Source organism: Nasonia vitripennis, chromosome 4 (assembly GCF_009193385.2).
Source record: "Nasonia vitripennis strain AsymCx chromosome 4, Nvit_psr_1.1, whole genome shotgun sequence".
In the NCBI taxonomy this organism is placed as follows: domain Eukaryota; kingdom Metazoa; phylum Arthropoda; class Insecta; order Hymenoptera; family Pteromalidae; genus Nasonia; species Nasonia vitripennis.
The window spans coordinates 25708535-25728761 of NC_045760.1; the positions used below are offsets into that span (position 1 = coordinate 25708535).

General features: G+C 51.5%; 1 protein-coding gene and 5 non-coding genes across 6 annotated transcripts in view; all 6 read left to right on the plus strand.

Annotated features, from left to right (window-relative positions):
* LOC103317518 (integrin alpha-9) overlaps nucleotides 1-20227 on the plus strand; it is a 98411-nt gene that overhangs the window by 18404 nt on the left and 59780 nt on the right. The gene's annotated exons all lie outside the window — the stretch shown is intronic.
* Nucleotides 2059-2258, plus strand: LOC116417491. The gene has a single exon (XR_004227744.1). It is a non-coding gene; the product is annotated as a U2 spliceosomal RNA (small nuclear RNA).
* LOC116417492 lies at nucleotides 4365-4564 on the plus strand. The gene has a single exon (XR_004227745.1). It is a non-coding gene; the product is annotated as a U2 spliceosomal RNA (small nuclear RNA).
* On the plus strand, nucleotides 6670-6869 carry LOC116417493. Its single transcript, XR_004227746.1, has one exon. It is a non-coding gene; the product is annotated as a U2 spliceosomal RNA (small nuclear RNA).
* On the plus strand, nucleotides 8976-9175 carry LOC116417494. The gene has a single exon (XR_004227747.1). It is a non-coding gene; the product is annotated as a U2 spliceosomal RNA (small nuclear RNA).
* Nucleotides 18479-18678, plus strand: LOC116417495. Its single transcript, XR_004227748.1, has one exon. It is a non-coding gene; the product is annotated as a U2 spliceosomal RNA (small nuclear RNA).

The window sequence follows — 20227 nt, forward strand, 5'->3', positions numbered from 1 at the left end:
GTAAATCAAAACACCATAATATAACCTCATTGAGATTGAGTTGTCTTTACTCTGTACACGTTCTATGAGATTATTGGGCGTTGAGAGATGTTTGTGAATTAGATGTCAGTTAAATGATCATCGGCCTCTTAAATCTCGAGTAACTTATAAATTTCAGTCTCGTTCAAATACAACGGACGGGGGAGGGCTACACGATCGAGGGCAGGCGTATTTCCCATCTCGCCTACGCCGATGATGTCGCGATCCTGGCTGACTCCCCGGCTGGAATGAGGAGGCTGCTTTTTGCAGCAGAACGGGGAGCTCGGGCGGTCGGCCTCACCTTCAACCCAGCGAAGTGCGCTACACTGCACATAGCGGGACGAGGGGAGGAGGCAGTTAGACCGACTGAGTTCTCCGTTCAAGGGACACCTGTCCGTGCCCTTGCTTCCGAGGAGGCCTACGAACATCTTGGCATCCCCACAGGCTACCAAGTCAGGCAGACCCCAATCAACACCTTGCGGGATCTTCTTGCTGACATCGGCTCCATCGACCGGTCCTTACTGGCGCCCTGGCAGAAGCTGGATGCAGTGGGAACTTTCCTACTGCCCCGGCTTGATTTCATCATGCAGGGCGCCCATATCGACAAAGGCTTCTTGACCGAGGCAGACAAGATCATTAAAAAAGCTGCAAAATCTTGGCTAAGCCTTCCTCAGCGAGCGAGCGCGGAGCTCGTGTTTCTACCTCCCTCGCAAGGGGGAGGGGGTTTGCTCACGGTCGCTCACAGCTATAAAATGCTGTACTCGAGCGATGTCACCGTGAGCACCATAGCGGGATCCACACTGAGGAGGACCGTTTCGGAGAGGCTTAAAAAGCGGGCGTCTAACATCGATATCGCCCGCTTCCTCTCCGGAGATCTTGATCTGCCCCGGTCGACGAGCCCGTCGACATTCTGGACCAAGGTTCGGAGCGCGGCCCTGAGAATTAAGACCAAACTCAGGCTGCGCTGGAGCTGGTGTCAGGGGGGGGAAGTACTCCTGATGGCCTGTGGGGATCCACATGCCCCCGGAACAAGAGTCTCGCCGCAGACAAAACATCTTGTCACCACGAGTCTGCGGCGCTGCCTGAATCGGCACTATGCGGAGAGTCTCCTTGCCAAAAAAGATCAAGGCAAGGTCTTTGAGGTTACCCGGAGGAGCGGACAATCCAACCACTTCCTCCGGAGTGGCAGCTTCACTCGCTTCTGCGACTGGCGCTTTATCCACCGCGCCCGTCTCGACGTTCTCCCCCTCAATGCTGCCAAACGGTGGCAACGAGGGATGGACAAGAGATGTCGCAGATGCGGGTCAGACCTGGAGACTCTCCCGCATGTGCTGAGTCACTGCGGCCCGCACTCGGCGGCGAGACAAAAGAGGCACAACAACATCCAGGACAGGTTGGTGAAGGCAGCCTCGAGATGTCCGGGGACCATTAGTGTCAACCAGACCGTTGTGGGCGTCCGCGGCCCCGACGCGGCATTAAGACCGGACATTGTCGTTCGCGACGATGTCAACCGCCGCGTCACCATCGTCGATGTAGCCGTGCCGTTCGAAAACCGCCTCGAGGCGTTCGACGGCGTTCGTGAGGCCAAGATTGCCAAATATACACCTTTGGCCAGGCAACTCACGGACAGCGGTTACACCGTAACGGTGGAGGCCTTTGTAGTGGGCGCCCTCGGCGCGTGGGACCCGCGAAATGAACGGGTCCTGAGCCTCCTCAGCATTAGTCGTTATTATGCGATACTGATGAGGAGGCTCATGGTTAGTGACACAATTCGCTGGTCCCGGGACATCTACGTGGAACATGTGTCGGGCATTCGGCAGTACCGGGAATAGTGGGGCCATAACACCTAGGCCCCACAGTGTGGCGATGTCCATGTGTGTCGTCCTTACTTATTTATTTATTTGTCCTGTCGAGCTGTTTAATTTATTCATATGTATGTGTTGTGTGTGTCGTCCCTCGTAGCAGTTTTATTCCGTCCAACCAGAGGTCGACCAATATTAAAATAAGCATGGCTTGAAGCAGGCCAAGCGCCGTGTTCTAACCCCGTTTTAGGGGAAGTTACTTAACCTAAAAATACAACTTTTCCTCTGTTCTTATCAGCTTGATATCTGATACGCTCCTCATTGAGGAGCCAGAATATCGAACTGATTTTTGGAATATGGCGGAGTGTCTGGGGCTTGCTCCGACTCCGCCGCGGGTCGACCTTGCATTGCAGTACCGCAAGGAACGGCCCACACAATTAATTCAAACAAAATCTCCTCTATTTAATACAAAAACAGTATTAAATTTGAAACAACAATATTCTGAAATGTTTCCAGAAAATGTTTCACTGGTATACACGTTAGTCAAAGTTATGTGCGAACACATACTAAATTATAAAACTGGGTCTCATTCACATTTAAATTGTTTTTAATTGTAAACATCGAATGGGTAATTACTGATTCTACAGTTTGTTATACTACCCCATTTCAGGTCTGGACTATGCTTTATTTCTATTTGAGGAAACGCAATGTTACTCGCTCGCTCGCAACATTGCGAATGAGACCCTGTTTAATAATTTAGTGAGTGTTCGCACATTTCAAATGTTGAATAAATTTTTTATAATAATAATATAAATTTATAATAATAAAATATATTTTAAATATTAATATAATAATAAAATAATTTTTCGCAATAAATTGTTATTGAAAGAGAAGTCTGAATCTTTTCTCAATAATTATTTGTGGCCCACCGCATCAAAATTGAATGTGTGATTATGGTGCGTTTGGTGTTCGAAAATTACATTATTTTTTTGCAGCATTGTTTTTCAGTTAGGGAACTTCAAAAACTCTTGCCAGACATTTCTCCTAAAACAGACAAGACGCCTAATTTTCGTAATATCTGCACTTTACAAAGAACTTAGTCGTTCAAGATCATTAAAAAAGCTGCAAAATCTTGGCTAAGCCTTCCTCAGCGAGCGAGCGCGGAGCTCGTGTTTCTACCTCCCTCGCAAGGGGGAGGGGGTTTGCTCCCGCTCGCGGACCTCTATGATCTGCTCACGGTCGCTCACAGCTATAAAATGCTGTACTCGAGCGATGTCACCGTGAGCACCATAGCGGGATCCACACTGAGGAGGACCGTTTCGGAGAGGCTTAAAAAGCGGGCGTCTAACATCGATATCGCCCGCTTCCTCTCCGGAGATCTTGATCTGCCCCGGTCGACGAGCCCGTCGACATTCTGGACCAAGGTTCGGAGCGCGGCCCTGAGAATTAAGACCAAACTCAGGCTGCGCTGGAGCTGGTGTCAGGGGGGGGAAGTACTCCTGATGGCCTGTGGGGATCCACATGCCCCCGGAACAAGGGTCTCGCCGCAGACAAAACATCTTGTCACCACGAGTCTGCGGCGCTGCCTGAATCGGCACTATGCGGAGAGTCTCCTTGCCAAAAAAGATCAAGGCAAGGTCTTTGAGGTTACCCGGAGGAGCGGACAATCCAACCACTTCCTCCGGAGTGGCAGCTTCACTCGCTTCTGCGACTGGCGCTTTATCCATCGCGCCCGTCTCGACGTTCTCCCCCTCAATGCTGCCAAACGGTGGCAACGAGGGATGGATAAGAGATGTCGCAGATGCGGGTCAGACCTGGAGACTCTCCCGCATGTGCTGAGTCACTGCGGCCCGCACTCGGCGGCGAGACAAAAGAGGCACAACAACATCCAGGACAGGTTGGTGAAGGCAGCCTCGAGATGTCCGGGGACCATTAGTGTCAACCAGACCGTTGTGGGCGTCCGCGGCCCCGACGCGGCATTAAGACCTGACATTGTCGTTCGCGACAATGTCAACCGCCGCGTCACCATCGTCGATGTAGCCGTGCCGTTCGAAAACCGCCTCGAGGCGTTCGACGGCGTTCGTGAGGCCAAGATTGCCAAATATACACCTTTGGCCAGGCAACTCACGGACAGCGGTTACACCGTAACGGTGGAGGCCTTTGTAGTGGGCGCCCTCGGCGCGTGGGACCCGCGAAATGAACGGGTCCTGAGCCTCCTCAGCATTAGTCGTTATTATGCGATACTGATGAGGAGGCTCATGGTTAGTGACACAATTCGCTGGTCCCGGGACATCTACGTGGAACATGTGTCGGGCATTCGGCAGTACCGGGAATAGTGGGGCCATAACACCTAGGCCCCACAGTGTGGCGATGTCCATGTGTGTCGTCCTTACTTATTTATTTATTTGTCCTGTCGAGCTGTTTAATTTATTCATATGTATGTGTTGTGTGTGTCGTCCCTCGTAGCAGTTTTATTCCGTCCAACCAGAGGTCGACCAATATTAAAATAAGCATGGCTTGAAGCAGGCCAAGCGCCGTGTTCTAACCCCGTTTTAGGGGAAGTTACTTAACCTAAAAATACAACTTTTCCTCTGTTCTTATCAGCTTGATATCTGATACGCTCCTCATTGAGGAGCCAGAATATCGAACTGATTTTTGGAATATGGCGGAGTGTCTGGGGCTTGCTCCGACTCCGCCGCGGGTCGACCTTGCATTGCAGTACCGCAAGGAACGGCCCACACAATTAATTCAAACAAAATCTCCTCTATTTAATACAAAAACAGTATTAAATTTGAAACAACAATATTCTGAAATGTTTCCAGAAAATGTTTCACTGGTATACACGTTAGTCAAAGTTATGTGCGAACACATACTAAATTATAAAACTGGGTCTCATTCACATTTAAATTGTTTTTAATTGTAAACATCGAATGGGTAATTACTGATTCTACAGTTTGTTATACTACCCCATTTCAGGTCTGGACTATGCTTTATTTCTATTTGAGGAAACGCAATGTTACTCGCTCGCTCGCAACATTGCGAATGAGACCCTGTTTAATAATTTAGTGAGTGTTCGCACATTTCAAATGTTGAATAAATTTTTTATAATAATAATATAAATTTATAATAATAAAATATATTTTAAATATTAATATAATAATAAAATAATTTTTCGCAATAAATTGTTATTGAAAGAGAAGTCTGAATCTTTTCTCAATAATTATTTGTGGCCCACCGCATCAAAATTGAATGTGTGATTATGGTGCGTTTGGTGTTCGAAAATTACATTATTTTTTTGCAGCATTGTTTTTCAGTTAGGGAACTTCAAAAACTCTTGCCAGACATTTCTCCTAAAACAGACAAGACGCCTAATTTTCGTAATATCTGCACTTTACAAAGAACTTAGTCGTTCAAGATCATTAAAAAAGCTGCAAAATCTTGGCTAAGCCTTCCTCAGCGAGCGAGCGCGGAGCTCGTGTTTCTACCTCCCTCGCAAGGGGGAGGGGGTTTGCTCCCGCTCGCGGACCTCTATGATCTGCTCACGGTCGCTCACAGCTATAAAATGCTGTACTCGAGCGATGTCACCGTGAGCACCATAGCGGGATCCACACTGAGGAGGACCGTTTCGGAGAGGCTTAAAAAGCGGGCGTCTAACATCGATATCGCCCGCTTCCTCTCCGGAGATCTTGATCTGCCCCGGTCGACGAGCCCGTCGACATTCTGGACCAAGGTTCGGAGCGCGGCCCTGAGAATTAAGACCAAACTCAGGCTGCGCTGGAGCTGGTGTCAGGGGGGGAAGTACTCCTGATGGCCTGTGGGGATCCACATGCCCCCGGAACAAGGGTCTCGCCGCAGACAAAACATCTTGTCACCACGAGTCTGCGGCGCTGCCTGAATCGGCACTATGCGGAGAGTCTCCTTGCCAAAAAAGATCAAGGCAAGGTCTTTGAGGTTACCCGGAGGAGCGGACAATCCAACCACTTCCTCCGGAGTGGCAGCTTCACTCGCTTCTGCGACTGGCGCTTTATCCATCGCGCCCGTCTCGACGTTCTCCCCCTCAATGCTGCCAAACGGTGGCAACGAGGGATGGATAAGAGATGTCGCAGATGCGGGTCAGACCTGGAGACTCTCCCGCATGTGCTGAGTCACTGCGGCCCGCACTCGGCGGCGAGACAAAAGAGGCACAACAACATCCAGGACAGGTTGGTGAAGGCAGCCTCGAGATGTCCGGGGACCATTAGTGTCAACCAGACCGTTGTGGGCGTCCGCGGCCCCGACGCGGCATTAAGACCTGACATTGTCGTTCGCGACAATGTCAACCGCCGCGTCACCATCGTCGATGTAGCCGTGCCGTTCGAAAACCGCCTCGAGGCGTTCGACGGCGTTCGTGAGGCCAAGATTGCCAAATATACACCTTTGGCCAGGCAACTCACGGACAGCGGTTACACCGTAACGGTGGAGGCCTTTGTAGTGGGCGCCCTCGGCGCGTGGGACCCGCGAAATGAACGGGTCCTGAGCCTCCTCAGCATTAGTCGTTATTATGCGATACTGATGAGGAGGCTCATGGTTAGTGACACAATTCGCTGGTCCCGGGACATCTACGTGGAACATGTGTCGGGCATTCGGCAGTACCGGGAATAGTGGGGCCATAACACCTAGGCCCCACAGTGTGGCGATGTCCATGTGTGTCGTCCTTACTTATTTATTTATTTGTCCTGTCGAGCTGTTTAATTTATTCATATGTATGTGTTGTGTGTGTCGTCCCTCGTAGCAGTTTTATTCCGTCCAACCAGAGGTCGACCAATATTAAAATAAGCATGGCTTGAAGCAGGCCAAGCGCCGTGTTCTAACCCCGTTTTAGGGGAAGTTACTTAACCTAAAAATACAACTTTTCCTCTGTTCTTATCAGCTTGATATCTGATACGCTCCTCATTGAGGAGCCAGAATATCGAACTGATTTTTGGAATATGGCGGAGTGTCTGGGGCTTGCTCCGACTCCGCCGCGGGTCGACCTTGCATTGCAGTACCGCAAGGAACGGCCCACACAATTAATTCAAACAAAATCTCCTCTATTTAATACAAAAACAGTATTAAATTTGAAACAACAATATTCTGAAATGTTTCCAGAAAATGTTTCACTGGTATACACGTTAGTCAAAGTTATGTGCGAACACATACTAAATTATAAAACTGGGTCTCATTCACATTTAAATTGTTTTTAATTGTAAACATCGAATGGGTAATTACTGATTCTACAGTTTGTTATACTACCCCATTTCAGGTCTGGACTATGCTTTATTTCTATTTGAGGAAACGCAATGTTACTCGCTCGCTCGCAACATTGCGAATGAGACCCTGTTTAATAATTTAGTGAGTGTTCGCACATTTCAAATGTTGAATAAATTTTTTATAATAATAATATAAATTTATAATAATAAAATATATTTTAAATATTAATATAATAATAAAATAATTTTTCGCAATAAATTGTTATTGAAAGAGAAGTCTGAATCTTTTCTCAATAATTATTTGTGGCCCACCGCATCAAAATTGAATGTGTGATTATGGTGCGTTTGGTGTTCGAAAATTACATTATTTTTTTGCAGCATTGTTTTTCAGTTAGGGAACTTCAAAAACTCTTGCCAGACATTTCTCCTAAAACAGACAAGACGCCTAATTTTCGTAATATCTGCACTTTACAAAGAACTTAGTCGTTCAAGATCATTAAAAAAGCTGCAAAATCTTGGCTAAGCCTTCCTCAGCGAGCGAGCGCGGAGCTCGTGTTTCTACCTCCCTCGCAAGGGGGAGGGGGTTTGCTCCCGCTCGCGGACCTCTATGATCTGCTCACGGTCGCTCACAGCTATAAAATGCTGTACTCGAGCGATGTCACCGTGAGCACCATAGCGGGATCCACACTGAGGAGGACCGTTTCGGAGAGGCTTAAAAAGCGGGCGTCTAACATCGATATCGCCCGCTTCCTCTCCGGAGATCTTGATCTGCCCCGGTCGACGAGCCCGTCGACATTCTGGACCAAGGTTCGGAGCGCGGCCCTGAGAATTAAGACCAAACTCAGGCTGCGCTGGAGCTGGTGTCAGGGGGGGGAAGTACTCCTGATGGCCTGTGGGGATCCACATGCCCCCGGAACAAGGGTCTCGCCGCAGACAAAACATCTTGTCACCACGAGTCTGCGGCGCTGCCTGAATCGGCACTATGCGGAGAGTCTCCTTGCCAAAAAAGATCAAGGCAAGGTCTTTGAGGTTACCCGGAGGAGCGGACAATCCAACCACTTCCTCCGGAGTGGCAGCTTCACTCGCTTCTGCGACTGGCGCTTTATCCACCGCGCCCGTCTCGACGTTCTCCCCCTCAATGCTGCCAAACGGTGGCAACGAGGGATGGACAAGAGATGTCGCAGATGCGGGTCAGACCTGGAGACTCTCCCGCATGTGCTGAGTCACTGCGGCCCGCACTCGGCGGCGAGACAAAAGAGGCACAACAACATCCAGGACAGGTTGGTGAAGGCAGCCTCGAGATGTCCGGGGACCATTAGTGTCAACCAGACCGTTGTGGGCGTCCGCGGCCCCGACGCGGCATTAAGACCGGACATTGTCGTTCGCGACGATGTCAACCGCCGCGTCACCATCGTCGATGTAGCCGTGCCGTTCGAAAACCGCCTCGAGGCGTTCGACGGCGTTCGTGAGGCCAAGATTGCCAAATATACACCTTTGGCCAGGCAACTCACGGACAGCGGTTACACCGTAACGGTGGAGGCCTTTGTAGTGGGCGCCCTCGGCGCGTGGGACCCGCGAAATGAACGGGTCCTGAGCCTCCTCAGCATTAGTCGTTATTATGCGATACTGATGAGGAGGCTCATGGTTAGTGACACAATTCGCTGGTCCCGGGACATCTACGTGGAACATGTGTCGGGCATTCGGCAGTACCGGGAATAGTGGGGCCATAACACCTAGGCCCCACAGTGTGGCGATGTCCATGTGTGTCGTCCTTACTTATTTATTTATTTGTCCTGTCGAGCTGTTTAATTTATTCATATGTATGTGTTGTGTGTGTCGTCCCTCGTAGCAGTTTTATTCCGTCCAACCAGAGGTCGACCAATATTAAAATAAGCATGGCTTGAAGCAGGCCAAGCGCCGTGTTCTAACCCCGTTTTAGGGGAAGTTACTTAACCTAAAAATACAACTTTTCCTCTGTTCTTATCAGCTTGATATCTGATACGCTCCTCATTGAGGAGCCAGAATATCGAACTGATTTTTGGAATATGGCGGAGTGTCTGGGGCTTGCTCCGACTCCGCCGCGGGTCGACCTTGCATTGCAGTACCGCAAGGAACGGCCCACACAATTAATTCAAACAAAATCTCCTCTATTTAATACAAAAACAGTATTAAATTTGAAACAACAATATTCTGAAATGTTTCCAGAAAATGTTTCACTGGTATACACGTTAGTCAAAGTTATGTGCGAACACATACTAAATTATAAAACTGGGTCTCATTCACATTTAAATTGTTTTTAATTGTAAACATCGAATGGGTAATTACTGATTCTACAGTTTGTTATACTACCCCATTTCAGGTCTGGACTATGCTTTATTTCTATTTGAGGAAACGCAATGTTACTCGCTCGCTCGCAACATTGCGAATGAGACCCTGTTTAATAATTTAGTGAGTGTTCGCACATTTCAAATGTTGAATAAATTTTTTATAATAATAATATAAATTTATAATAATAAAATATATTTTAAATATTAATATAATAATAAAATAATTTTTCGCAATAAATTGTTATTGAAAGAGAAGTCTGAATCTTTTCTCAATAATTATTTGTGGCCCACCGCATCAAAATTGAATGTGTGATTATGGTGCGTTTGGTGTTCGAAAATTACATTATTTTTTTGCAGCATTGTTTTTCAGTTAGGGAACTTCAAAAACTCTTGCCAGACATTTCTCCTAAAACAGACAAGACGCCTAATTTTCGTAATATCTGCACTTTACAAAGAACTTAGTCGTTTTTCAGTTAGGGAACTTTAAAATAACTCGCCAGAAATTTCGCCTAAAACAAACAATGCGTCATGCTACAAGTTCTAAATCCTCATACACAGACAAGACAACTGAAACTAAATGCCCCATGATCTCAAAATCAATATGCAAAGCTTCTTATTGACTTGTAGCAGGCCAAGCGCCGTGTTCATACCCCGTTTTAGGGGAAGTTACCAACATAAAAAACTGAATTCATCTGTTCTTATCAGCTTGATATCTGATATAGGTACATATTTATTGTTCTGTTTCGATTCATTGCATATGTTCATGAATTTGACAAAAATATCTTGAGATGTAAATAATTTCATTCGACCGGTCCATGGCTCCTTTTCCCTTTGAGCTGGAGTCATTTCTGCTTGATAGGAACAGTCAAAAACGTTGGCGAACCTTGTATTTTGATCTGCGAAAACAACGTTTTCCGTCATAGGTGACGGCGGTGGCAATCATAAAATTATACGGAGAAGGTTTCGTTGTCACATATCGGTTAAGAATGATATTAGTCCAGAGGAGAAAAGAGTTACGGAAGACTGTCAAACTAGAATGTTTATCGTTGCTCACATAGATGTTGTGTCGCGAGCAACGGTTTAATGTACACATCGCTTCTCGGCCTATTGGCTAAGATCAAAGTGTAGTACCATTCCTTCGTACGGGTTTTCGTGCCGGCATAGCCGGGTGGGAGACTCGCGCGGGGGAGGTCATATCTCACCACCATCCTCGAGTTTTTCTTTTTTTTTGCTGCACCTGATCCGGGATAACTGGCCGAGAAGTTAAATGTATTACTGTTAATTTATGTACTCATGGAGCAACAACCACACACCAAAGCGATCCGGGAGGGGGACTTCATCGTGATACTCCTCCCGCAAAGTGACGACGAGACACTTTGCTGTCCACTCTGCGTGGGACGCGGACGGTACTCCGGCAAGACGCGGGTTGAGTGTCTCAATAGACATGTCAAAGAGGTGCACCCAGACCTAACCACCACCTTTAAGTGCTGGGGGTGCGGGTTCGCGGCTCCCGGGGATAAGAAATATCCCCGGAAGATCGTGACCCAGCACTGCGCCACCTGCGTCCCCGAGGTTTCGTCCGCGCCCTCGGGCAGAGTGGACGGAGAGAGGAGAGTCAACACCCGCCGTCGGTTGGGTATTGCCGCGGCAACCGAGGCCAGTCCCGTGAGACGTACTCGTCGTAACGGTCTGGCCTCACCTCCAGTCGAGCAGAACATCAGCCAAAGCGCGGCTCCTCCGGAACCCGCAAGGGTGCCACAACATCCGGAGATAGTTGCGCTGGGAGAGTCAGCGGATGACGAAGTATTTCGATCTCCGGTGAACTCTCTCCCAAGAGACTGGAGGGCTGCGGCGTCCCAACAGGCGGCTTCCTCCTCTCCTCCGGCAGTGTCCGGTATCACTGCTGCAACCCCGTCCAACACCACCAGGACAGGGAATGGCTCGGCAAACTCCATCCTAGCCGAGCACCCGATACCTACACCTCCGCCAACCAACACCACGGAGGCGAATGGTCGTGCCGACATACCCCGTTCTGGGCGGACTCCGCCGCCCGGTCAACAAGCCGCCCGTAGAAGGACTCCCACGACAGAACAACGTCGCATTGTGGGACTCCTGGAGGCGACCACTGGACGGGAGCAACTTGAGGAGGCAACGACTCAAGCTATGCTATTCCTGGCCAGATTGACCGGGCGGCGGCCTGAACCCCGGAACGCCATTCGGCCGGGACCGCGGCAACGTCATCCAGCTCAGGAGGATGTCCAAGCGCAGGCGCCTGATCGGATTCAGGAGGCCAAGAAACTCCAGCGTCTCTACCGAACATCCAAGAAGCGGGCAGTACAGAAGATTTTGGCAGGTCCTAATATGAACTGCCAAATCGACAAGAATACCATCACAGCCCACTTTGTGGAGCTGGCTGCCCGCAGAGACGGTGGAGAGGATTGGCCCGATGTCTTCGATCGGGAAGAGCCCACGGCGGCGAGCGGCGAGGCCCTTTGTACCCCTATCACAAGGGAGGAAGTGTTTCGACGGCTCAAGGGGAGGAACAACACCTCACCTGGGCCGGACGGAATCACTTACAGGGACCTCGCCAAGGCCGATCCAGGGGCCCATGTACTCGCCGCCCTCTATAACAGCATTTGGCGCATTGAGGCGACGCCTGCCTTGTGGGGGGTGTCCAACACCACCCTGATATACAAGAAAGGCGACGCCATGGACATCTCCAACTGGAGACCGATCTCCTTGGGAGAAGCTAAGCTATTTGCCGCGATCCTAGCCGATAGAATCAAAAGGTGGGCGGTGGCCAACGGGCGCTACAGTGCCTCCCAGAAGGGCTTCTTGGAGTTCGAGGGATGCTATGAACATAACTTCGTGCTCCAGGAGGCCATTCGGGAGGCAAAAGGCGGGAGAAAGGAGTTGGTGGTGGCCTGGCTGGACTTAGCCAGTGCCTTTACATCCGTGCCCCACTCCTCTATCCTGCAGGCGCTCGAGGGACATGGCCTACCAAGCAAAGCGAGAAACATTATCTCCTCACTCTACACAGGCATGACCACCCGCTTCCACGCGGCGGAGGGACCCACCGACCCTATTCTCATCCAGTCGGGGGTCAGACAGGGTTGCCCATTAAGCCCCGACGTGTTCAACCTTACCCTGGAAGTTGTCCTACGGGAAATACAACGGACGGGGGAGGGCTACACGTTCGAGGGCAGGCGTATTTCCCATCTCGCCTACGCCGATGATGTCGCGATCCTGGCTGACTCCCCGGCTGGAATGAGGAGGCTGCTTTTTGCAGCAGAACGGGGAGCTCGGGCGGTCGGCCTCACCTTCAACCCAGCGAAGTGCGCTACACTGCACATAGCGGGACGAGGGGAGGAGGCAGTTAGACCGACTGAGTTCCCCGTTCAAGGGACACCTGTCCGTGCCCTTGCTTCCGGGGAGGCCTACGAACATCTTGGCATCCCCACAGGCTACCAAGTCAGGCAGACCCCAATCAACACCTTGCGGGATCTTCTTGCTGACATCGGCTCCATCGACCGGTCCTTACTGGCGCCCTGGCAGAAGCTGGATGCAGTGGGAACTTTCCTACTGCCCCGGCTTGATTTCATCATGCAGGGCGCCCATATCGACAAAGGCTTCTTGACCGAGGCGGACAAGATCATTAAAAAAGCTGCAAAATCTTGGCTAAGCCTTCCTCAGCGAGCGAGCGCGGAGCTCGTGTTTCTACCTCCCTCGCAAGGGGGAGGGGGTTTGCTCCCGCTCGCGGACCTCTATGATCTGCTCACGGTCGCTCACAGCTATAAAATGCTGTACTCGAGCGATGTCACCGTGAGCACCATAGCGGGATCCACACTGAGGAGGACCGTTTCGGAGAGGCTTAAAAAGCGGGCGTCTAACATCGATATCGCCCGCTTCCTCTCCGGAGATCTTGATCTGCCCCGGTCGACGAGCCCGTCGACATTCTGGACCAAGGTTCGGAGCGCGGCCCTGAGAATTAAGACCAAACTCAGGCTGCGCTGGAGCTGGTGTCAGGGGGGGGAAGTACTCCTGATGGCCTGTGGGGATCCACATGCCCCCGGAACAAGAGTCTCGCCGCAGACAAAACATCTTGTCACCACGAGTCTGCGGCGCTGCCTGAATCGGCACTATGCGGAGAGTCTCCTTGCCAAAAAAGATCAAGGCAAGGTCTTTGAGGTTACCCGGAGGAGCGGACAATCCAACCACTTCCTCCGGAGTGGCAGCTTCACTCGCTTCTGCGACTGGCGCTTTATCCACCGCGCCCGTCTCGACGTTCTCCCCCTCAATGCTGCCAAACGGTGGCAACGAGGGATGGACAAGAGATGTCGCAGATGCGGGTCAGACCTGGAGACTCTCCCGCATGTGCTGAGTCACTGCGGCCCGCACTCGGCGGCGAGACAAAAGAGGCACAACAACATCCAGGACAGGTTGGTGAAGGCAGCCTCGAGATGTCCGGGGACCATTAGTGTCAACCAGACCGTTGTGGGCGTCCGCGGCCCCGACGCGGCATTAAGACCGGACATTGTCGTTCGCGACGATGTCAACCGCCGCGTCACCATCGTCGATGTAGCCGTGCCGTTCGAAAACCGCCTCGAGGCGTTCGACGGCGTTCGTGAGGCCAAGATTGCCAAATATACACCTTTGGCCAGGCAACTCACGGACAGCGGTTACACCGTAACGGTGGAGGCCTTTGTAGTGGGCGCCCTCGGCGCGTGGGACCCGCGAAATGAACGGGTCCTGAGCCTCCTCAGCATTAGTCGTTATTATGCGATACTGATGAGGAGGCTCATGGTTAGTGACACAATTCGCTGGTCCCGGGACATCTACGTGGAACATGTGTCGGGCATTCGGCAGTACCGGGAATAGTGGGGCCATAACACCTAGGCCCCACAGTGTGGCGATGTCCATGTGTGTCGTCCTTACTTATTTATTTATTTGTCCTGTCGAGCTGTTTAATTTATTCATATGTATGTGTTGTGTGTGTCGTCCCTCGTAGCAGTTTTATTCCGTCCAACCAGAGGTCGACCAATATTAAAATAAGCATGGCTTGAAGCAGGCCAAGCGCCGTGTTCTAACCCCGTTTTAGGGGAAGTTACTTAACCTAAAAATACAACTTTTCCTCTGTAGTACCATTCCTTCGTACGGGTTTTCGTGCCGGCATAGCCGGGTGGGAGACTCGCGCGGGGGAGGTCATATCTCACCACCATCCTCGAGTTTTTTTTTTTTTTTGCTGCACCTGATCCGGGATAACTGGCCGAGAAGTTAAATGTATTACTGTTAATTTATGTACTCATGGAGCAACAACCACACACCAAAGCGATCCGGGAGGGGGACTTCATCGTGATACTCCTCCCGCAAAGTGACGACGAGACACTTTGCTGTCCACTCTGCGTGGGACGCGGACGGTACTCCGGCAAGACGCGGGTTGAGTGTCTCAATAGACATGTCAAAGAGGTGCACCCAGACCTAACCACCACCTTTAAGTGCTGGGGGTGCGGGTTCGCGGCTCCCGGGGATAAGAAATATCCCCGGAAGATCGTGACCCAGCACTGCGCCACCTGCGTCCCCGAGGTTTCGTCCGCGCCCTCGGGCAGAGTGGACGGAGAGAGGAGAGTCAACACCCGCCGTCGGTTGGGTATTGCCGCGGCAACCGAGGCCAGTCCCGTGAGACGTACTCGTCGTAACGGTCTGGCCTCACCTCCAGTCGAGCAGAACATCAGCCAAAGCGCGGCTCCTCCGGAACCCGCAAGGGTGCCACAACATCCGGAGATAGTTGCGCTGGGAGAGTCAGCGGATGACGAAGTATTTCGATCTCCGGTGAACTCTCTCCCAAGAGACTGGAGGGCTGCGGCGTCCCAACAGGCGGCTTCCTCCTCTCCTCCGGCAGTGTCCGGTATCACTGCTGCAACCCCGTCCAACACCACCAGGACAGGGAATGGCTCGGCAAACTCCATCCTAGCCGAGCACCCGATACCTACACCTCCGCCAACCAACACCACGGAGGCGAATGGTCGTGCCGACATACCCCGTTCTGGGCGGACTCCGCCGCCCGGTCAACAAGCCGCCCGTAGAAGGACTCCCACGACAGAACAACGTCGCATTGTGGGACTCCTGGAGGCGACCACTGGACGGGAGCAACTTGAGGAGGCAACGACTCAAGCTATGCTATTCCTGGCCAGATTGACCGGGCGGCGGCCTGAACCCCGGAACGCCATTCGGCCGGGACCGCGGCAACGTCATCCAGCTCAGGAGGATGTCCAAGCGCAGGCGCCTGATCGGATTCAGGAGGCCAAGAAACTCCAGCGTCTCTACCGAACATCCAAGAAGCGGGCAGTACAGAAGATTTTGGCAGGTCCTAATATGAACTGCCAAATCGACAAGAATACCATTACAGCCCACTTTGTGGAGCTGGCTGCCCGCAGAGACGGTGGAGAGGATTGGCCCGATGTCTTCGATCGGGAAGAGCCCACGGCGGCGAGCGGCGAGGCCCTTTGTACCCCTATCACAAGGGAGGAAGTGTTTCGACGGCTCAAGGGGAGGAACAACACCTCACCTGGGCCGGACGGAATCACTTACAGGGACCTCGCCAAGGCCGATCCAGGGGCCCATGTACTCGCCGCCCTCTATAACAGCATTTGGCGCATTGAGGCGACGCCTGCCTTGTGGGGGGTGTCCAACACCACCCTGATATACAAGAAAGGCGACGCCATGGACATCTCCAACTGGAGACCGATCTCCTTGGGAGATACGGTCCCTAAGCTATTTGCCGCGATCCTAGCCGATAGAATCAAAAGGTGGGCGGTGGCCAACGGACGCTACAGTGCCTCCCAGAAGGGCTTCTTGGAGTTCGAGGGATGCTATGAACATAACTTCGTGCTCCAGGAGGCCATTCGGGAGGCAAAAGGCGGGAGAAAGGAGTTGGTGGTGGCCTGGCTGGACTTAGCCAGTGCCTTTACATCCGTGCCCCACTCCTCTATCCTGCAGGCGCTCGAGGGACATGGCCTACCAAGCAAAGCGAGAAACATTATCTCCTCGCTCTACACAGGCATGACCACCCGCTTCCACACGGCGGAGGGACCCACCGACCCTATTCTCATCCAGTCGGGGGTCAGACAGGGTTGCCCATTAAGCCCCGACGTGTTCAACCTTACCCTGGAAGTTGTCCTACGGGAAATACAACGGACGGGGGAGGGCTACACGATCGAGGGCAGGCGTATTTCCCATCTCGCCTACGCCGATGATGTCGCGATCCTGGCTGACTCCCCGGCTGGAATGAGGAGGCTGCTTTTTGCAGCAGAACGGGGAGCTCGGGCGGTCGGCCTCACCTTCAACCCAGCGAAGTGCGCTACACTGCACATAGCGGGACGAGGGGAGGAGGCAGTTAGACCGACTGAGTTCTCCGTTCAAGGGACACCTGTCCGTGCCCTTGCTTCCGGGGAGGCCTACGAACATCTTGGCATCCCCACAGGCTACCAAGTCAGGCAGACCCCAATCAACACCTTGCGGGATCTTCTTGCTGACATCGGCTCCATCGACCGGTCCTTACTGGCGCCCTGGCAGAAGCTGGATGCAGTGGGATCTTTCCTACTGCCCCGGCTTGATTTCATCATGCAGGGCGCCCATATCGACAAAGGCTTCTTGACCGAGGCGGACAAGATCATTAAAAAAGCTGCAAAATCTTGGCTAAGCCTTCCTCAGCGAGCGAGCGCGGAGCTCGTGTTTCTACCTCCCTCGCAAGGGGGAGGGGGTTTGCTCCCGCTCGCGGACCTCTATGATCTGCTCACGGTCGCACACAGCTATAAAATGCTGTACTCGAGCGATGTCACCGTGAGCACCATAGCGGGATCCACACTGAGGAGGACCGTTTCGGAGAGGCTTAAAAAGCGGGCGTCTAACATCGATATCGCCCGCTTCCTCTCCGGAGATCTTGATCTGCCCCGGTCGACGAGCCCGTCGACATTCTGGACCAAGGTTCGGAGCGCGGCCCTGAGAATTAAGACCAAACTCGGGCTGCGCTGGAGCTGGTGTCAGGAGGGGGAAGTACTCCTGATGGCCTGTGGGGATCCACATGCCCCCGGAACAAGAGTCTCGCCGCAGACAAAACATCTTGTCACCACGAGTCTGCGGCGCTGCCTGAATCGGCACTATGCGGAGAGTCTCCTTGCCAAAAAAGATCAAGGTAAGGTCTTTGAGGTTACCCGGAGGAGCGGACAATCCAACCACTTCCTCCGGAGTGGCAGCTTCACTCGCTTCTGCGACTGGCGCTTTATCCACCGCGCCCGTCTCGACGTTCTCCCCCTCAATGCTGCCAAACGGTGGCAACGAGGGATGGACAAGAGATGTCGCAGATGCGGGTCAGACCTGGAGACTCTCCCGCATGTGCTGAGTCACTGCGGCCCGCACTCGGCGGCGAGACAAAAGAGGCACAACAACATCCAGGACAGGTTGGTGAAGGCAGCCTCGAGATGTCCGGGGACCATTAGTGTCAACCAGACCGTTGTGGGCGTCCGCGGCCCCGACGCGGCATTAAGACCTGACATTGTCGTTCGCGACGATGTCAACCGCCGCGTCACCATCGTCGATGTAGCCGTGCCGTTCGAAAACCGCCTCGAGGCGTTCGACGGCGTTCGTGAGGCCAAGATTGCCAAATATACACCTTTGGCCAGGCAACTCACGGACAGCGGTTACACCGTAACGGTGGAGGCCTTTGTAGTGGGCGCCCTCGGCGCGTGGGACCCGCGAAATGAACGGGTCCTGAGCCTCCTCAGCATTAGTCGTTATTATGCGATACTGATGAGGAGGCTCATGGTTAGTGACACAATTCGCTGGTCCCGGGACATCTACGTGGAACATGTGTCGGGCATTCGACAGTACCGGGAATAGTGGGGCCATAACACCTAGGCCCCACAGTGTGGCGATGTCCATGTGTGTCGTCCTTACTTATTTATTTATTTGTCCTGTCGAGCTGTTTAATTTATTCATATGTATGTGTTGTGTGTGTCGTCCCTCGTAGCAGTTTTATTCCGTCCAACCAGAGGTCGACCAATATTAAAATAAGCATGGCTTGAAGCAGGCCAAGCGCCGTGTTCTAACCCCGTTTTAGGGGAAGTTACTTAACCTAAAAATACAACTTTTCCTCTGTTCTTATCAGCTTGATATCTGATACGCTCCTCATTGAGGAGCCAGAATATCGAACTGATTTTTGGAATATGGCGGAGTGTCTGGGGCTTGCTCCGACTCCGCCGCGGGTCGACCTTGCATTGCAGTACCGCAAGGAACGGCCCACACAATTAATTCAAACAAAATCTCCTCTATTTAATACAAAAACAGTATTAAATTTGAAACAACAATATTCTGAAATGTTTCCAGAAAATGTTTCACTGGTATACACGTTAGTCAAAGTTATGTGCGAACACATACTAAATTATAAAACTGGGTCTCATTCACATTTAAATTGTTTTTAATTGTAAACATCGAATGGGTAATTACTGATTCTACAGTTTGTTATACTACCCCATTTCAGGTCTGGACTATGCTTTATTTCTATTTGAGGAAACGCAATGTTACTCGCTCGCTCGCAACATTGCGAATGAGACCCTGTTTAATAATTTAGTGAGTGTTCGCACATTTCAAATGTTGAATAAATTTTTTATAATAATAATATAAATTTATAATAATAAAATATATTTTAAATATTAATATAATAATAAAATAATTTTTCGCAATAAATTGTTATTGAAAGAGAAGTCTGAATCTTTTCTCAATAATTATTTGTGGCCCACCGCATCAAAATTGAATGTGTGATTATGGTGCGTTTGGTGTTCGAAAATTACATTATTTTTTTGCAGCATTGTTTTTCAGTTAGCGAACTTCAAAAACTCTTGCCAGACATTTCTCCTAAAACAGACAAGACGCCTAATTTTCGTAATATCTGCACTTTACAAAGAACTTAGTCGTTCAAGATCATTAAAAAAGCTGCAAAATCTTGGCTAAGCCTTCCTCAGCGAGCGAGCGCGGAGCTCGTGTTTCTACCTCCCTCGCAAGGGGGAGGGGGTTTGCTCCCGCTCGCGGACCTCTATGATCTGCTCACGGTCGCTCACAGCTATAAAATGCTGTACTCGAGCGATGTCACCGTGAGCACCATAGCGGGATCCACACTGAGGAGGACCGTTTCGGAGAGGCTTAAAAAGCGGGCGTCTAACATCGATATCGCCCGCTTCCTCTCCGGAGATCTTGATCTGCCCCGGTCGACGAGCCCGTCGACATTCTGGACCAAGGTTCGGAGCGCGGCCCTGAGAATTAAGACCAAACTCGGGCTGCGCTGGAGCTGGTGTCAGGAGGGGGAAGTACTCCTGATGGCCTGTGGGGGTCCACATGCCCCCGGAACAAGAGTCTCGCCGCAGACAAAACATCTTGTCACCACGAGTCTGCGGCGCTGCCTGAATCGGCACTATGCGGAGAGTCTCCTTGCCAAAAAAGATCAAGGCAAGGTCTTTGAGGTTACCCGGAGGAGCGGACAATCCAACCACTTCCTTCGGAGTGGCAGCTTCACTCGCTTCTGCGACTGGCGCTTTATCCACCGCGCCCGTCTCGACGTTCTCCCCCTCAATGCTGCTAAACGGTGGCAACGAGGGATGGACAAGAGATGTCGCAGATGCGGGTCAGACCTGGAGACTCTCCCGCATGTGCTGAGTCACTGCGGCCCGCACTCGGCGGCGAGACAAAAGAGGCACAACAACATCCAGGACAGGTTGGTGAAGGCAGCCTCGAGATGTCCGGGGACCATTAGTGTCAACCAGACCGTTGTGGGCGTCCGCGGCCCCGACGCGGCATTAAGACC